The sequence below is a fragment of the Xenopus laevis genome, chromosome 6S (genome assembly GCF_017654675.1).
Source record: "Xenopus laevis strain J_2021 chromosome 6S, Xenopus_laevis_v10.1, whole genome shotgun sequence".
NCBI lineage: Eukaryota > Metazoa > Chordata > Amphibia > Anura > Pipidae > Xenopus > Xenopus laevis.
The window spans coordinates 123,224,934-123,238,597 of NC_054382.1; positions in this window are offsets into that span (position 1 = coordinate 123,224,934).

The following is a 13,664-nucleotide window of genomic DNA, read 5'->3' on the forward strand; positions in this document are numbered from 1 at the left end:
ACGGCTCTTTGTTGTTGCAGCAGACGTTCCAACATGAGGAGCTTTGAATTCCAGCGAGTCTGGCTGTCACAAATCAAACGCCTGACTGGCATGTTGTACCACTGCTGAATGTCAGCAAGGCGTGCCATGGCTGTATAGGAACGTTTGAAATGGGCCGACACCTTCCTGGACTGCCTGAGAACGTCCTGGAATCCTGGGTACTTTGAGACAAAACATTGGACTATTAAATTCAGAACATGTGCCATGCAGGGCACATGTGTTAAATTGCCCAGTCTCAGTGCTGCCAACAGATTGCTTCCATTGTCACACACCACTTTTCCGATCTTCAGTTGGTGTGGGGTCAGCCACCGATCGGCCTGTGACTGCAGAGATGACAGGAGTACAGATCCGGTATGGTTTCTGCTTTCCAGGCACGTCATCCCCAAGACAGCATGACAACGGCGTACCTGGCACATCGAATAGCCTAGGGGGAGCTGGGGGTGCACAGGTGTGGAGGAGGAGGAGGAGGACCCAGCAGCAGAGGAGGAAGAAGAGGAAGAAGACGAGGTAGAGAGCGAAGGAGGAGTAGAGGTGGTGGCAGAACCGCGTGCAATCCGTGGCGGTGACACCAACTCCACTGTCGTTGTTGAGCCACACATTCCCTGCTTCCCAGCCATTACCAAGTTCACCCAGTGGGCAGTGTAGGTGACATACCTGCCCTGACCATGCTTGGAGGACCATGCGTCAGTAGTCATATGGACCTTTGGCCCAACACTAAGTGACAGAGATGCGGTGACTTGGCTCTGCACATGGTGGTACAGGTGTGGTATTCCCTTTTTTGAAAAAAAATTGCGGCTGGGTACCTTCCACTGCGGTGTCCCAATTGCTACAAATTTGCGGAAGGCCTCAGAGTCCACCAGCTGGTATGGTAAAAGCTGGCGGGCTAAGAGTGCAGACAAGCCAGCTGTCAGACGCCGGGCAAGGGGGTGACTCGCAGACATTGTCTTCTTACGCTCAAACATGGCCCTCACAGAAACTTGGCTGGGGGCAGATGACTGGGAATGGGAACTGGTGGTCAAGGTGGAAGGCGGAGTGGAGGGTGGTTCAGACGGGTCAAGGACAGCAGAGGTAGAGCAGTAAGATGCTGGACCAGAAGGAGGGTGGCTTTTAGTTTGCCTGTTGCCTTTGAGGTGTTGCTCCCAAAGTGCTTTGTGCTTGCCGTTCATGTGCCTTCGCATAGAAGTTGTACCTATGTGGCTGTTGGGCTTCCCAAGACTCAGTTTCTGACTGCACTCATTGCAAATTACAACGCTTTTGTCAGAGGCACACACATTAAAAAATCCCACACTGCTGACCTTTTTGAAGCTGGCAATCTGGCGGTAACAGTAGAAGTTGGCGGCGTTGGCGGCAATGGCGGGTGCGTTGGCCGGCTGACCACAGGTGCCGATACATGTTGTTGCCCTACTGTTCCCTGCGAGCTGTCCTCCCTGCTTCTTCCAAGTCTTATTCTCCTCCTGCCTCTCTGACGCTCCGTCTCTCCATCTGAACTATCCTCCTCTTGCTCTCTTCTACTGGGCACCCACAAAACATCAATCTCCTCATCATCATTCTCCTCAGATGCATCAATTTCTTCTGACCTCACAGAAGGAAGCAGCAGCGGGGACCTCCTCATCACTCATTATGTCCATCTCTGTTGTGTTCTCTGCCAGAATTAAATCTGGTGTAACGTCCTCATCTCCTTCATCTTCTTCTGCCAATAATGGTTGCGCATCACTCAGTTCAAGAAACTCATGTGAAAATAACTCCTCTGACTCCAGTGAAGAAGGGGCGCCGGTGGTGGAGGAAGTGTTACGTGGGGTGGCCATAGCAGTGGAGGATGAGGATGTTGTGGTAAAGTTAGAAACGGTAGAGGATGGGGTGTGCTGTGTAAGCCAGTCAACTACCTCTTCAGCATTTTGGGAGTTCAGGGTCATTGCCTTTTTAAAACTGGGCAATTTCCTAGGGCCACAGGATAGCATAGCAGCACGGCCCCTAGTGCCTCTGCGTGGCGGCCTGCCTTTGCCTGGCATTATTTTTAAAACAACAACAACAACTCAGGTGGTGTTTCTGGAGACGGTATTATTATTGATATTTAGACAGAATGTTAACAAGATCACACAGCTAGATGGCCGTTGTTTGAAAATGAAGAACACACTGGGCAAACAATGCCTACAAGGTCAACGTATACACTACTACAGCAGTGGATACGGAATATATTATTGCTGCTTGAAAAACGTCACTCAAGCGGTGTTTCTGGAGACGGTATTATTATTGATATTTAGACAGAATGTGAAAAAGCTCACACAGCTAGATGGCCGTTGTTTGAAAATGAAGAACACACTGGGCAAACAATGCCTACAAGGTCAACGTATACACTACTACAGCAGTGGATACGGAATATATTATTGCTGCTTGAAAAACGTCACTCAGGCGGTGTTTCTGGAGACGGTATTATTATTGATATTTAGACAGAATGTGAACAAGCTCACACAGCTAGATGGCCGTTGTTTGAAAATGAAGAACACACTGGGCAAACAATGCCTACAAGGTCAACGTATACACTACTACAGCAGTGGATACGGAATATATTATTGCTGCTTGAAAAACGTCACTCAGGCGGTGTTTCTGGAGACGGTATTATTATTGATATTTAGACAGAATGTGAAAAAGCTCACACAGCTAGATGGCCGTTGTTTGAAAATGAAGAACACACTGGGCAAACAATGCCTACAAGGTCAACGTATAAACTACTACAGCAGTGGATACGGAATATATTATTGCTGCTTGAAAAACATCACTCAGGCGGTGTTTCTGGAGACGGTATTATTATTGATATTTAGACAGAATGTGAAAAAGCTCACACAGCTAGATGGCCGTTGTTTGAAAATGAAGAACACACTGGGCAAACAATGCCTACAAGGTCAACGTATACACTACTACAGCAGTGGATACGGAATATATTAATTGCTGCTTGAAAAACGTCACTCAGGCGGTGTTTCTGGAGACGGTATTATTATTGATATTTAGACAGAATGTGAAAAAGCTCACACAGCTAGATGGCCGTTGTTTGAAAATGAAGAACACACTGGGCAAACAATGCCTACAAGGTCAACGTATACACTACTACAGCAGTGGATACGGAATATATTATTGCTGCTTGAAAAACGTCACTCAGGTGGTGTTTCTGGAGACGGTATTATTATTGATATTTAGACAGAATGTGAACAAGCTCACACAGCTAGATGGCCGTTGTTTGAAAATGAAGAACACACTGGGCAAACAAATTGAAACAATGCCTGCAAGGTCAACGTATACACTACTACAGCAGTGGATACGGAATATATTATTGCTGCTTGAAAAACGTCACTCAGGTGGTGTTTCTGGAGACGGTATTATTATTGATATTTAGACAGAATGTGAAAAAGCTCACACAGCTAGATGGCCGTTGTTTGAAGAACACACTGGGCAAATAATGCCTGCAAGTGCACTACTATTGGTGCACTACTATGAAGAACAGCAAACAGCACTGTACACGTTAAAGAACAGTAAGATAAGTAAAATAAAAAAAAAATTATATGTATATTAAAAAAAAAAAAAATTCTCGGGTTGGTGCTGCTGAACTACTAGGAGCAGCACAGTAGCACACCAGTCCCACTCCCCAACACAGCTAGACTAATAGCACTGGGCTGTTAAAGTAGCAAAGTAAAACAACAAAAAAGAAAATAAAAGCAGTCCTTACAAGGACTATTGGGTTATTACAGCAGTCAGCAGATGAGATCAGAAGAGATCAGTGCCCACAGCAGCTACATACAGAGCACTACAGTAGAAGGTAGATTACTAGCCAGCAAAGCTACCTAACCTAAAATGTCCCTCAAATCCCTGCAGACTTCTGTCCCTCCAATACAGAGCAGTATCAAGTAGATTACTAGCCAGCAAAGTTACTATCAACTGTTCCTCAAATCACTAACCAGCTCTCTCCCTACACTAGTACTGTTTCTATTTTTGCAGATGATACTAAATTGTGCAGAACTATAGGTTCCATGCAGGATGCTGCCACTTTGCAAAGTGATCTGTCTAAACTGGAAAACTGGGCAGCAAACTGGAAAATGAGGTTCAATGTTGATAAATGCAAGGTTATGCACTTTGGCAAAAATAATATAAATGCAAGTTATACACTAAATGGCAATGTGTTGGGAGTTTCCTTAAATGAAAAGGATCTAGGGGTCTTTGTAGATAACACGTTGTCTAATTCTGGGCAGTGTCATTCTGTGGCTACTAAAGCAAATAAAGTTCTGTCTTGCATAAAAAAGGGCATTAACTCAAGGGATGAAAACATAATTATGCCTCTTTATAGGTCCCTGGTGAGGCCTCATCTGGAGTATGCAGTTCAGTTTTGGACTCCAGTCCTTAAGAGGGATATAAATGAGCTGGAGAGAGTGCAGAGACTAAGTGCAACTAAATTGGTTAGAGGGACGGAAGACTTAAATTATGAGGGTAGACTGTCAAGGTTGGGGTTGTTTTCTCTGGAAAAAAGGCGCTTGCGAGGGGACATGATTACACTTTACAAGTACATTAGAGGACATTATAGACAAATGGCAGGGGACCTTTTTACCCATAAAGTGGATCACCGTACCAGAGGCCACCCCTTTAGACTAGAAGAAAAGAACTTTCATTTGAAGCAACGTAGGGGGTTCTTCACAGTCAGGACAGTGAGGTTGTGGAATGCACTGCCGGGTGATGTTGTGATGGCTGATTCAGTTAATGCCTTTAAGAATGGCTTGGATGATTTTTTGGACAGACATAATATTAAAGGCTATTGTGATACTAAACTCTATAGTTAATATAGGTATGGGTATATAGAATTTTAATTAAAAGTAGGGAGGGGTGTGTGTATGGATGCTGGGTTTTCATTTGGAGGGGTTGAACTTGATGGACTTTGTCTTTTTTCAACCCAATTTAACTATGTAACTATGTAACTATGTAACTAGCTCTTCCAAGCACACACAGGCAGAATGAAAAAACGCTGCAGGGCTTCAGTTTATATATGGAAGGGGAGTGATCCAGGGGGTGTGGGGGTGGTCCAGGAGGGAGAGCTTCCTGATTGGCTGCCATGTATCTGCTGGTCTGGGGTGAGAGGGCAAAAAAAAGCGCCAGCTAAGGCGAACCCAAAATGGCGAACGTCGCGCGACGTTCGCGAACATTCGGCGAGCGCGAACACCCGATGTTCGCGCGAACAAGTTCGCGGGCGAACAGTCAGCGACATCCCTAGGTATAACCTAAACTTGTAATTAGAAAGGAATATTTACAAATTGGCCTTGTAGTCTCTCTAACAATATGTTGTTGACATAACCAGTATCAATTCTGACCCATCATGACCATTTTGATAGGCGAAAGGTGATACTATGTATGTCAACAATATATTGTTTTAGAGAGAAACTCTATCACTAAGATGCGTAGTTGTGCCAGCTTCCGCTTCGCCGCACTTCGCCAGGCGTATTTTCGCCAGGGCTACGCAAATTCACTAAAATCCGAAGATGTGCTCAGGGGAAGTGTAAGGTTGCGAAGTTGCGCTGGTGTTAATTCGCCAAGCAAATCGAAGTTACGCTAGCGATGCTTAATTTGCATACGGCGCCGAATTGAAGTTGAAGTTGGGAAACCTTCAAAACAGCAAATAAAATGTTTATTTTGCCCTACACATGTGCCCACTGTATAGTTAAGGTGCCATGAGTTAGGAAATGTAGGGGGGAAGGAGGGGAGCCCCAAAAATGTTTTGATCTTTTTCAGCCTATCACCCATAAAAAAGAAACAACGCCAGCGTTTTTTGGGACTTAGAAAAATGTTTAACTTTTTTGGAAGCAATCCCTATCTACTCTATTGCACTTCGCCTGGTCTGAGGTGGCGGAGGAAGTCTGGCGTAAAAGGTAGCGTTCAGAATAATTCACACTTTAGTGAATTTGCGTAGTTACGTCCGTTGCGCAAATTCGCCAGCCGTAAGGGTGCAAAGTAACACTAGCGTATTTACGCCAGCGTCCGTTAGTGAATCGGCGAATTAACGAAGATGCGCTACGCTAGCGAATTAACGCTAGCGAATTAACGCTAGCGTTAGGCGCTTCGTCCTTTAGTGAATTTGCCCCCGTGTCTCTCTGAGCCGAGGTCTTGGGAAAACGGCACAAATGATGTCATCTTTTCACACGTTTGTTCCAGAACCAAAATGTCAGAAACAGACAGGCTGCACGGAGAGAAATAAATTATTCCTGATACGCCTTTACGTTCCACTAATATTACATGTTGGTCTCTGTGAATTATCTTTAATGACACACGGTTGCCTGCTGTAAGAGATCTGTCTTATTCCCTTCACCTGTCTCACAAGTCTGGAGTCCTTCTAGCTAGAGACGGCGCCATTTCTCTCTGCTGTTAACCTATATATTGTTTTACTGAGAGGAAAGAACGATGTTTCAGAGAATTCGAACTCACCTGGGAATATTATGTTTCCAATACAATACTTGTTACAAATGATTTTGTTATTATTCCTTTGCATTTTTTTTATTTTTAGATAATATATGACTATTGAATGACCATTTTGTATGATTATGTGTGTCTGGGGCATCTGGGAAGCCAAATTCTCTGTATGGGAGAAGAAAAATGGATCTTCTGTTTGCTGGGACTTTCAGTATAACTGTGAGTATAGCCAGAGCTTGTTCTCTCTGGAATTAATCTTCCTAATGAGCATTCGTTAATGTATGGAAAGAACTATATATATATATATTCAGGGACAGATACCATCGATGGAAAACATTAGTTGATCCCATTGGTTGAGATGATTCACCGAAACAGGAAAATCACGAGGCAAGAATGAGATAAGCGTCAGAGCTTTGGCAGCCAACTCTGGAGTAAGTTTATTCCAAGGATAGACTGAGACTGAGCAGTTTATCAGCCAATCCAAGCTCAATCACAGTGGGTTAACTAAAAGCCACTGGTCACCACACTACAGAGAACATTTTGGGGAGATTATATGATTTGTAGGGATTTATTGAAACTGAGGATTCAGGTTGGTCTTATGAGCCTCCCTCAGACGATTGGGTTGGCTGTCCCTTGATATGTCCCTGGTATCAGGGTCAGACTGGGCCGGTGGGATACTGGAAAAACCTGGTGGGCCCCGGCTCTTGTGGGCCCCGTTGGCCCAGACCTGCTCCCTGCAAAAATTATAAAAAATTAAAATAAACAGAATGCGCGTGAGTGCAAAATTGCAGTACTGCGGCGGGGCAAAGGGCCCAGAGACAGCAGCCCTAGTGGGCCTCGGGCCCCCCAGTCCGACCCTGCCTGGTATTATAGCAAATATAATTATATGAAATTGCATGCCACTGTTATTTTCATGTTTATAGACAAAGCAAACCCTTAAAGGGCATGTAAAGTCAAAAAAATAAAATCCCATTTTTACTTTCTTTAATGAAAAAGAAACCTATCCCCAATATACTTTAATTAAAAAATGTGTACCGTTTTTATAAGAAACCTGACTGTATGCAGTGAAATTCTCCCTTCATTTCCTGCTGTGGATAGGAATTGTCAGATGGTCCCTAACTGCTGAGCAGGGAAACAATCATACTTATGAACAGCAGGGGGAGCCCCCGCCTTACTTCCCAGCCATGCAGAACTCAAGCAGCTTTGTTTATGACGATCCCTAAGCAGCCCAGACCACACTGAGCATGTGTACAGTCTTAGTCTTGCAAAGATGTTTAACAAAGTTACAAGATGGTGACCCCCTGTAGCCAACTTTGAAAGCATAAATTATTTGTTTGATTAGGCTTGTGGTGCAGTAAGTTCATGTTTATATTTAGTATACAAAATACAGCATTTCTAGCCTTATTCTATTTTAGACTTTACATGCCCTTTAAATACCCTCTGCTGGTTGGCTGCTATAGGGTACAAGAAGCCCAGGGAAATGCTGGGATCTAGAGTTCAAGCTGAGACATCCCTAATGAATGTAATTTCCCCCAGCTCAAGCCTTCCTTAATTTTCAGGGACCCTCCACATACCTACCTTCAGAGCTGTTATTAACAAATGCCACTTCTACAGAAAACCAAAGATCTGTCAAATATAATAGACGGTGCAACCAATCAGCAGGTAGCATTTATTGGTCACCTGTTAGAATGCAACTATCTGATTACTATGGCTTACTAGTAGGGATGCACCAAATCCACTATTTTGGGATTCGGCCTAATCCCTGAATCCTTCTTGAAAGATTCGTCTGAATACCGAACTAAATTGTAATTCTAATTTGCATATGCAAATTAAGCTTGGGAAGGGGAAAAAATAACAAAAAACTTTTATTTCACTTCCTTGTTTTCTGATGAAAAGTCATGTGATTTTTAAGGATTCGGTTCAGCCAAATCCTGCTGAAAGAGGCCAAATCCTGGCTGAATACTGAACTTAATTTAGTTCGTTTGTGCCTAGCGAAAATTCACTAGTGATCTTAGGTCAATTTGCATTAGGAAATTTAAAGTTGTATGGACGTCTTTATAATAATGCTTGAACTTACCAGTTTTTCTTACAAATGTCCAGGGAACCTTAATAAAGAGTTAATATAATGCCCTACACATGAGCCCACTGTAAATGTTATGAAATGTCTGGAGAAAACCGGTTACCCAAAAAAAGTTAGTCAGGACTTTTGCAGGCAATCCTGCTTCAAAAAAGGAAAAGTTGCCATCGTTTTCGGAACTTTAATGCATTTTTCGGCTCACAGGATACGATGTAAGTGCCTGGTCTGAGGTGGCGAAGTCAACTCTGGCGAAAGAGATAATGTTCAGTAAAATCTGCACTTTCGTGAATTTGCAGAGTAGAGCCCGTTCACCGGAGCCAAATATATGTCTGGTGATAGGGTCTAAAACTGCGCTATCGACGGTCTGGTTCACTAGCGAATTGCGCCTGTTAGTGAATTGCTGATGTCCCTGCAGGAGTTAACGCTAGCGAATTGTCGTTAGCGTTTGCCACTTCACTCTTTAGTAAATCTGCCCCTTGGAGTTGTTATTATGGGAGCTTCATTTATTCCCAACATACGTTACACTGTGATATTTTATATATTCCATCTAATATCCATTTACGCCAGACCAATTTTATCTCTGAAAGGCAAAAAACGCTGAACCTGAATTTTTTATAACTTTTATATTCCCCAGCAATGTTCACTTGATTTAGAAACGCTGATGGATGTATTTCCAGTTATGCACAATGGGACGTAACTGATTTATACTAGCGAAACATTTTTAATTGTTTTCCAAGAAAACATGAGAACGGGGTCATGTGCAAGTGGATTCAGGAGGGAGAAGCGCAGGTTGCAAGGCCAATACATTTGTTGCAGTTTTCTGCACTCGCACAGCATTCTGCTGTAAAATAAGTCTCTGTCTCTCTTAAAAACAATGGACAGATTCATCAGTCAGTAAAAACACTGCCCCGTTGTGACGGTAACACATTCAGCACAACCATCTGGAGAAGTAAGTCACGTCAACATTATTGCAGATATATAATCCTCTTGCTTGTCTTAGTTTTATGGCCAAAAGTTTCCAGTGTAGTCTCAGTCATTCAAAGCCATAAGTCAGATTCTTAGCTAAGTTCATTTATCCACTGGAAAAGGCTCAGGAGGGTCGGTAAGAGGAGATCTGTCACCTCAATATTGAGAGTAAAGATTTTCACTTGTCTGAATGTTTATTATTTATGGGTAGCATCATGAAACCGGGAGGAACCTGAGAAGTTCCAAATGCAAAACTGCCCGATTATACACATGCTAATGTAGGCTCCTACCCCAGAACAGGCCCGGACTGGCAATCTGTGGGTTCTGGCAAATGCCAGAGGGGCTGCTGTAAGTTGCCATAGAGAGTCACTGTATATTAGCCTGGTGGGAGGATTTTTGGGCTGCTGTGTGGCCTGTTTGGGCCTCTGTGTACCTGAAATGCCTATTTTGAATCTCAGTCCAGGTCTGCCCCAGAAAGAAACAAAAATACAGATTCAGATCTATAGAACTTCAGCTGTTAAAGTAAAACTACTGCATAACCCCCCCCCCCCCATGAATACTTAAGTAACACCTACGGGCAGATTTATCAAGGGTCGATTTTAGAATTAAAAAAACAATGAAATTCAAATTAAAAAAAGATCAAAATTTATTTAAAAAATCTAAGTTTTTTTTTGCAGGTGAATAGTCCGTATTTGAATTCGAATAAAATTTTCTCCCAAAAAAAACTTTCTCAAAGTCCACCAAATGACTCCAAATAGGTTCTTGGAGGTCCCCCATAGGCTAAAAAAGCAATTTGGCAGGTTTTAGATGGCGAATGGTCAAAGTTGAATTTAAAGGAAAACTATACCCCCAAAATGAATACTTAAGCAACAGATAGTTTATATCAAATTGAATGACATATTAAAGAATCTTACCAAACTGGAATATATATTTAAGTAATTATTGCCCTTTTACATCTCTTGCCTTGAGCTACCATTTCGTGATGCTCTCTGTGCTGCCTCAGAGATCACCTGACCAGAAATACTACAACACTAACTGTAACAGGAAGAAGTGAGGAAGCAAAAGGCACAACTCTGTCTGTTAATTGGCTCATGTGACCTTACATGTGGTTTGTAAGTGTGCACCTTACGATCTTACGATCTCAGGGGGCGGCCCTTATTTTTTAAAATGGCAATTTTCTATTTATGATTACCCAATTGCACATACTACTAAAAAACTATATTATTATGAAAATGGTTTATTTACATGAAGCAGGGTTTTACACATGAGCTGTTTTATGCAATATCTTTTTATAGAGACCTACGTTGTTTGGGGGGTATAGTTTTCCTTTAAGTAAATATGCCTTTCCTTCTCCTTTAAGAGGCGGTTGCATATAATGTGTAGGGGTGCCTTGGCTTTCTGCTCTAGTACAAACTGGTCCAATGTTAGTAACATAACTAGCAGAAAGTGTATGTATCGGTGCATTAGGCATATAATTCAGAAGAACACAAAAATAAGAGCATCCCCATGTTTTACTACAAAATGGCAGCCATTAATAAACAACAAGTTGCTGCCATGTTACGATAAGGCTCCAGGACAGATCTAGACATCGAGACCTTCCTTCTGCTTCAATTCACAGGCTCCTGTTGTGCACAGAGGAGAGGGAACAAATCAGAAGTTGTGTTGGTGAAATGTAAAGGCCATTAGGGTCTATGAATAATTGAATGAATAACATTCTCTGGCTGACAAAGACATGTCTCCCAAATGACAATCATCTCATCCGTGTGGCCATCTTGTGCAGTGATTTGTGTGTCCTGGAGACCAGTATAATGTACGTATGATATACCGTCTGAGGGACTGATCTCACATTCACAAAGTCTCCGTGGAAAGTGATACATTGACCTAAATTTTAGTCTCATTGAGAAGAAGTTGGGATTTTCCTGACAGGAGAGACATTCCATCAGCTCTACGAGGTGATATAGATGCCACAACGGTGCATGCGGCAGAGGAAATCAATAGGAAAATGAATGGAAAGGGAGCGATGGAATGGAAAGACTCTAATATCCTCTTCATATTCTAACCCTTCTGGAATGAGATTATGGCTAGACAGGGGTTCAGACACTTCATATAAATAACCAACATGACACTTGTACCTTCTATCTGCATATTATGAGCTTGTCTCCTGTACATCATTAATTGCCCAGAAGAAGGCGTTTTAATTACAGAAGTATTTACCAACAATAGGCATTTTTGCACCTGGGCTGTAACCCATAGCAACCTATCAATGATTAAAGGAGAAATAAAGTCTGTATTTACTTGGGGGTGCCAAAAGTTAGGCACCTCCAAGTGATTGTATTTACTTACCTGACACCCCAGGCCAGTGCTCCTATCAGGAGAAACTGCACCAGTCTGGGGTTATACCAGTGAGCACCACGGAGCAATCGTCTTCCTTCTTGCGACTGCTCATGTGCAGTAGAGCGAAAACCCGAATTTTAGCAAAGAAGTCTGCTCCGGGAAATTTGAGGAAAGAAATGTCTCCCAAATCACATTCATCTCATCTGTGTGGCCATCTTGTGCAGTGATTTGTCCCAGAGACCAGTATAATAAGGGACTTATCTCACATTCACAAAGTCTCCGTGAAAAGTAATACAGTAATACATCGCCTATATTTCAGTCTCATTGAGAAGAAGTTGGGATTTTCCTTACAGGAAAGACATTATATCAGCTGTACGAGGCGACATAGATGCCACAACGGTGCATGCGGCAGAGGAAAGAAGGAACAGAATTTCATAAAGTGATATTAAAAATATGAAAATCAGAATGTCATGGAATTTGTTGTCCGCAGCCTCCTAGTGATTCTCTAGGTCTGAAGGCAAAAATAGTGTGCGCTACCCCCCCCACCACACCCATACATCACCAACATAAAAGCTCCAGCTCCCCCTTGTTTATCTACATAGGGGTTTTTTAATCAAAGGTCAAATTTCGAATTCATATGATTTTTTTTTAATGTAAAGTTATTTATGAAAAAACTCTGTCTAATATTTGATCGAATAGTCCCAACGACTTCGAATCAAGTTTTTCTCCGAAAAAAAACTTGAATGTCAGGAAGGCAATTAATATCTTCAACTGGTTCAACAGATCTCTGCTATCAACTTGTGCATGAACCCAACAGGTTTTAGGTGGCAAATATTTGAATTCAGAACTATTTACATTGGTCGAGGTGTGATAAATCTCATATTTGAATTTACATTCGAGTTGGTGCTTTTAAATTCGAATTTGTGAGTTTTGCCACACAAAAAAAATTAGAAAATTCGAATTTACCATTCAAACCTTAATAAATCTGCCCCATAGTCTTCTTTGAAGGGCATGTAAAGACAAAAAAATAAATCCCATTTTTACTTTCTTTAATGAAAAAGTAAACTATCTCCAATATACTTTAATTAAAAAATGTGCACCTTTTTTATAAGAAACCTGACTGTATGCAGTGAAATTCTCCCTTCATTTACTGCTGTGGATAGGAATTGTCAGATGGTCCCTAACTGCTGAGCAGGGAAACAATCATACTTATGAACAGCAGGGGGAGCCCCCGCCTTACTTCCCAGCCATGCAGAACTCAAGCAGCTTTGTTTATGACGATCCCTAAGCAGCCCAGACCACACTGAGCATGTGCACAGTCTTAGTCTTGCAAAGATGTTTAACAAAGTTACAAGATGGTGACCCCCCCTGTAGCCAACTTTGAAATCATAAATTATTTGTTTGATTAGGCTTGTGGGGCAGTAAGTTCATGTTTATATTTAGTATACAAAATACAGCATTTCTAGCCTTATTCTATTTTAGACTTTACATGCCCTTTAATGGCTTTAAAGTCAAGTTATAGTAAGAAAAATAGACCCAACTTTTATGGAATAATTATATGCTTATATTCATTTATAGCTCATAGTTTTACTCCCAGCCTAAGATTAGAACTTGTTTTAAGAAAAAACCTTTGGATTATGGTTAAAAATACCCACTATGGATTGTGTTTAAAATTGCACTTTTCACATTCAACCTGTGTTTGTAAGTGAGCTGCTCAGTGTCGGACTGGGATTCCAGGGGCCCACCAGAAAACCTTAGACCATGGGTCCACTTTCAAAACAATTTATCCCCTACCTCTCCTCACTCAACC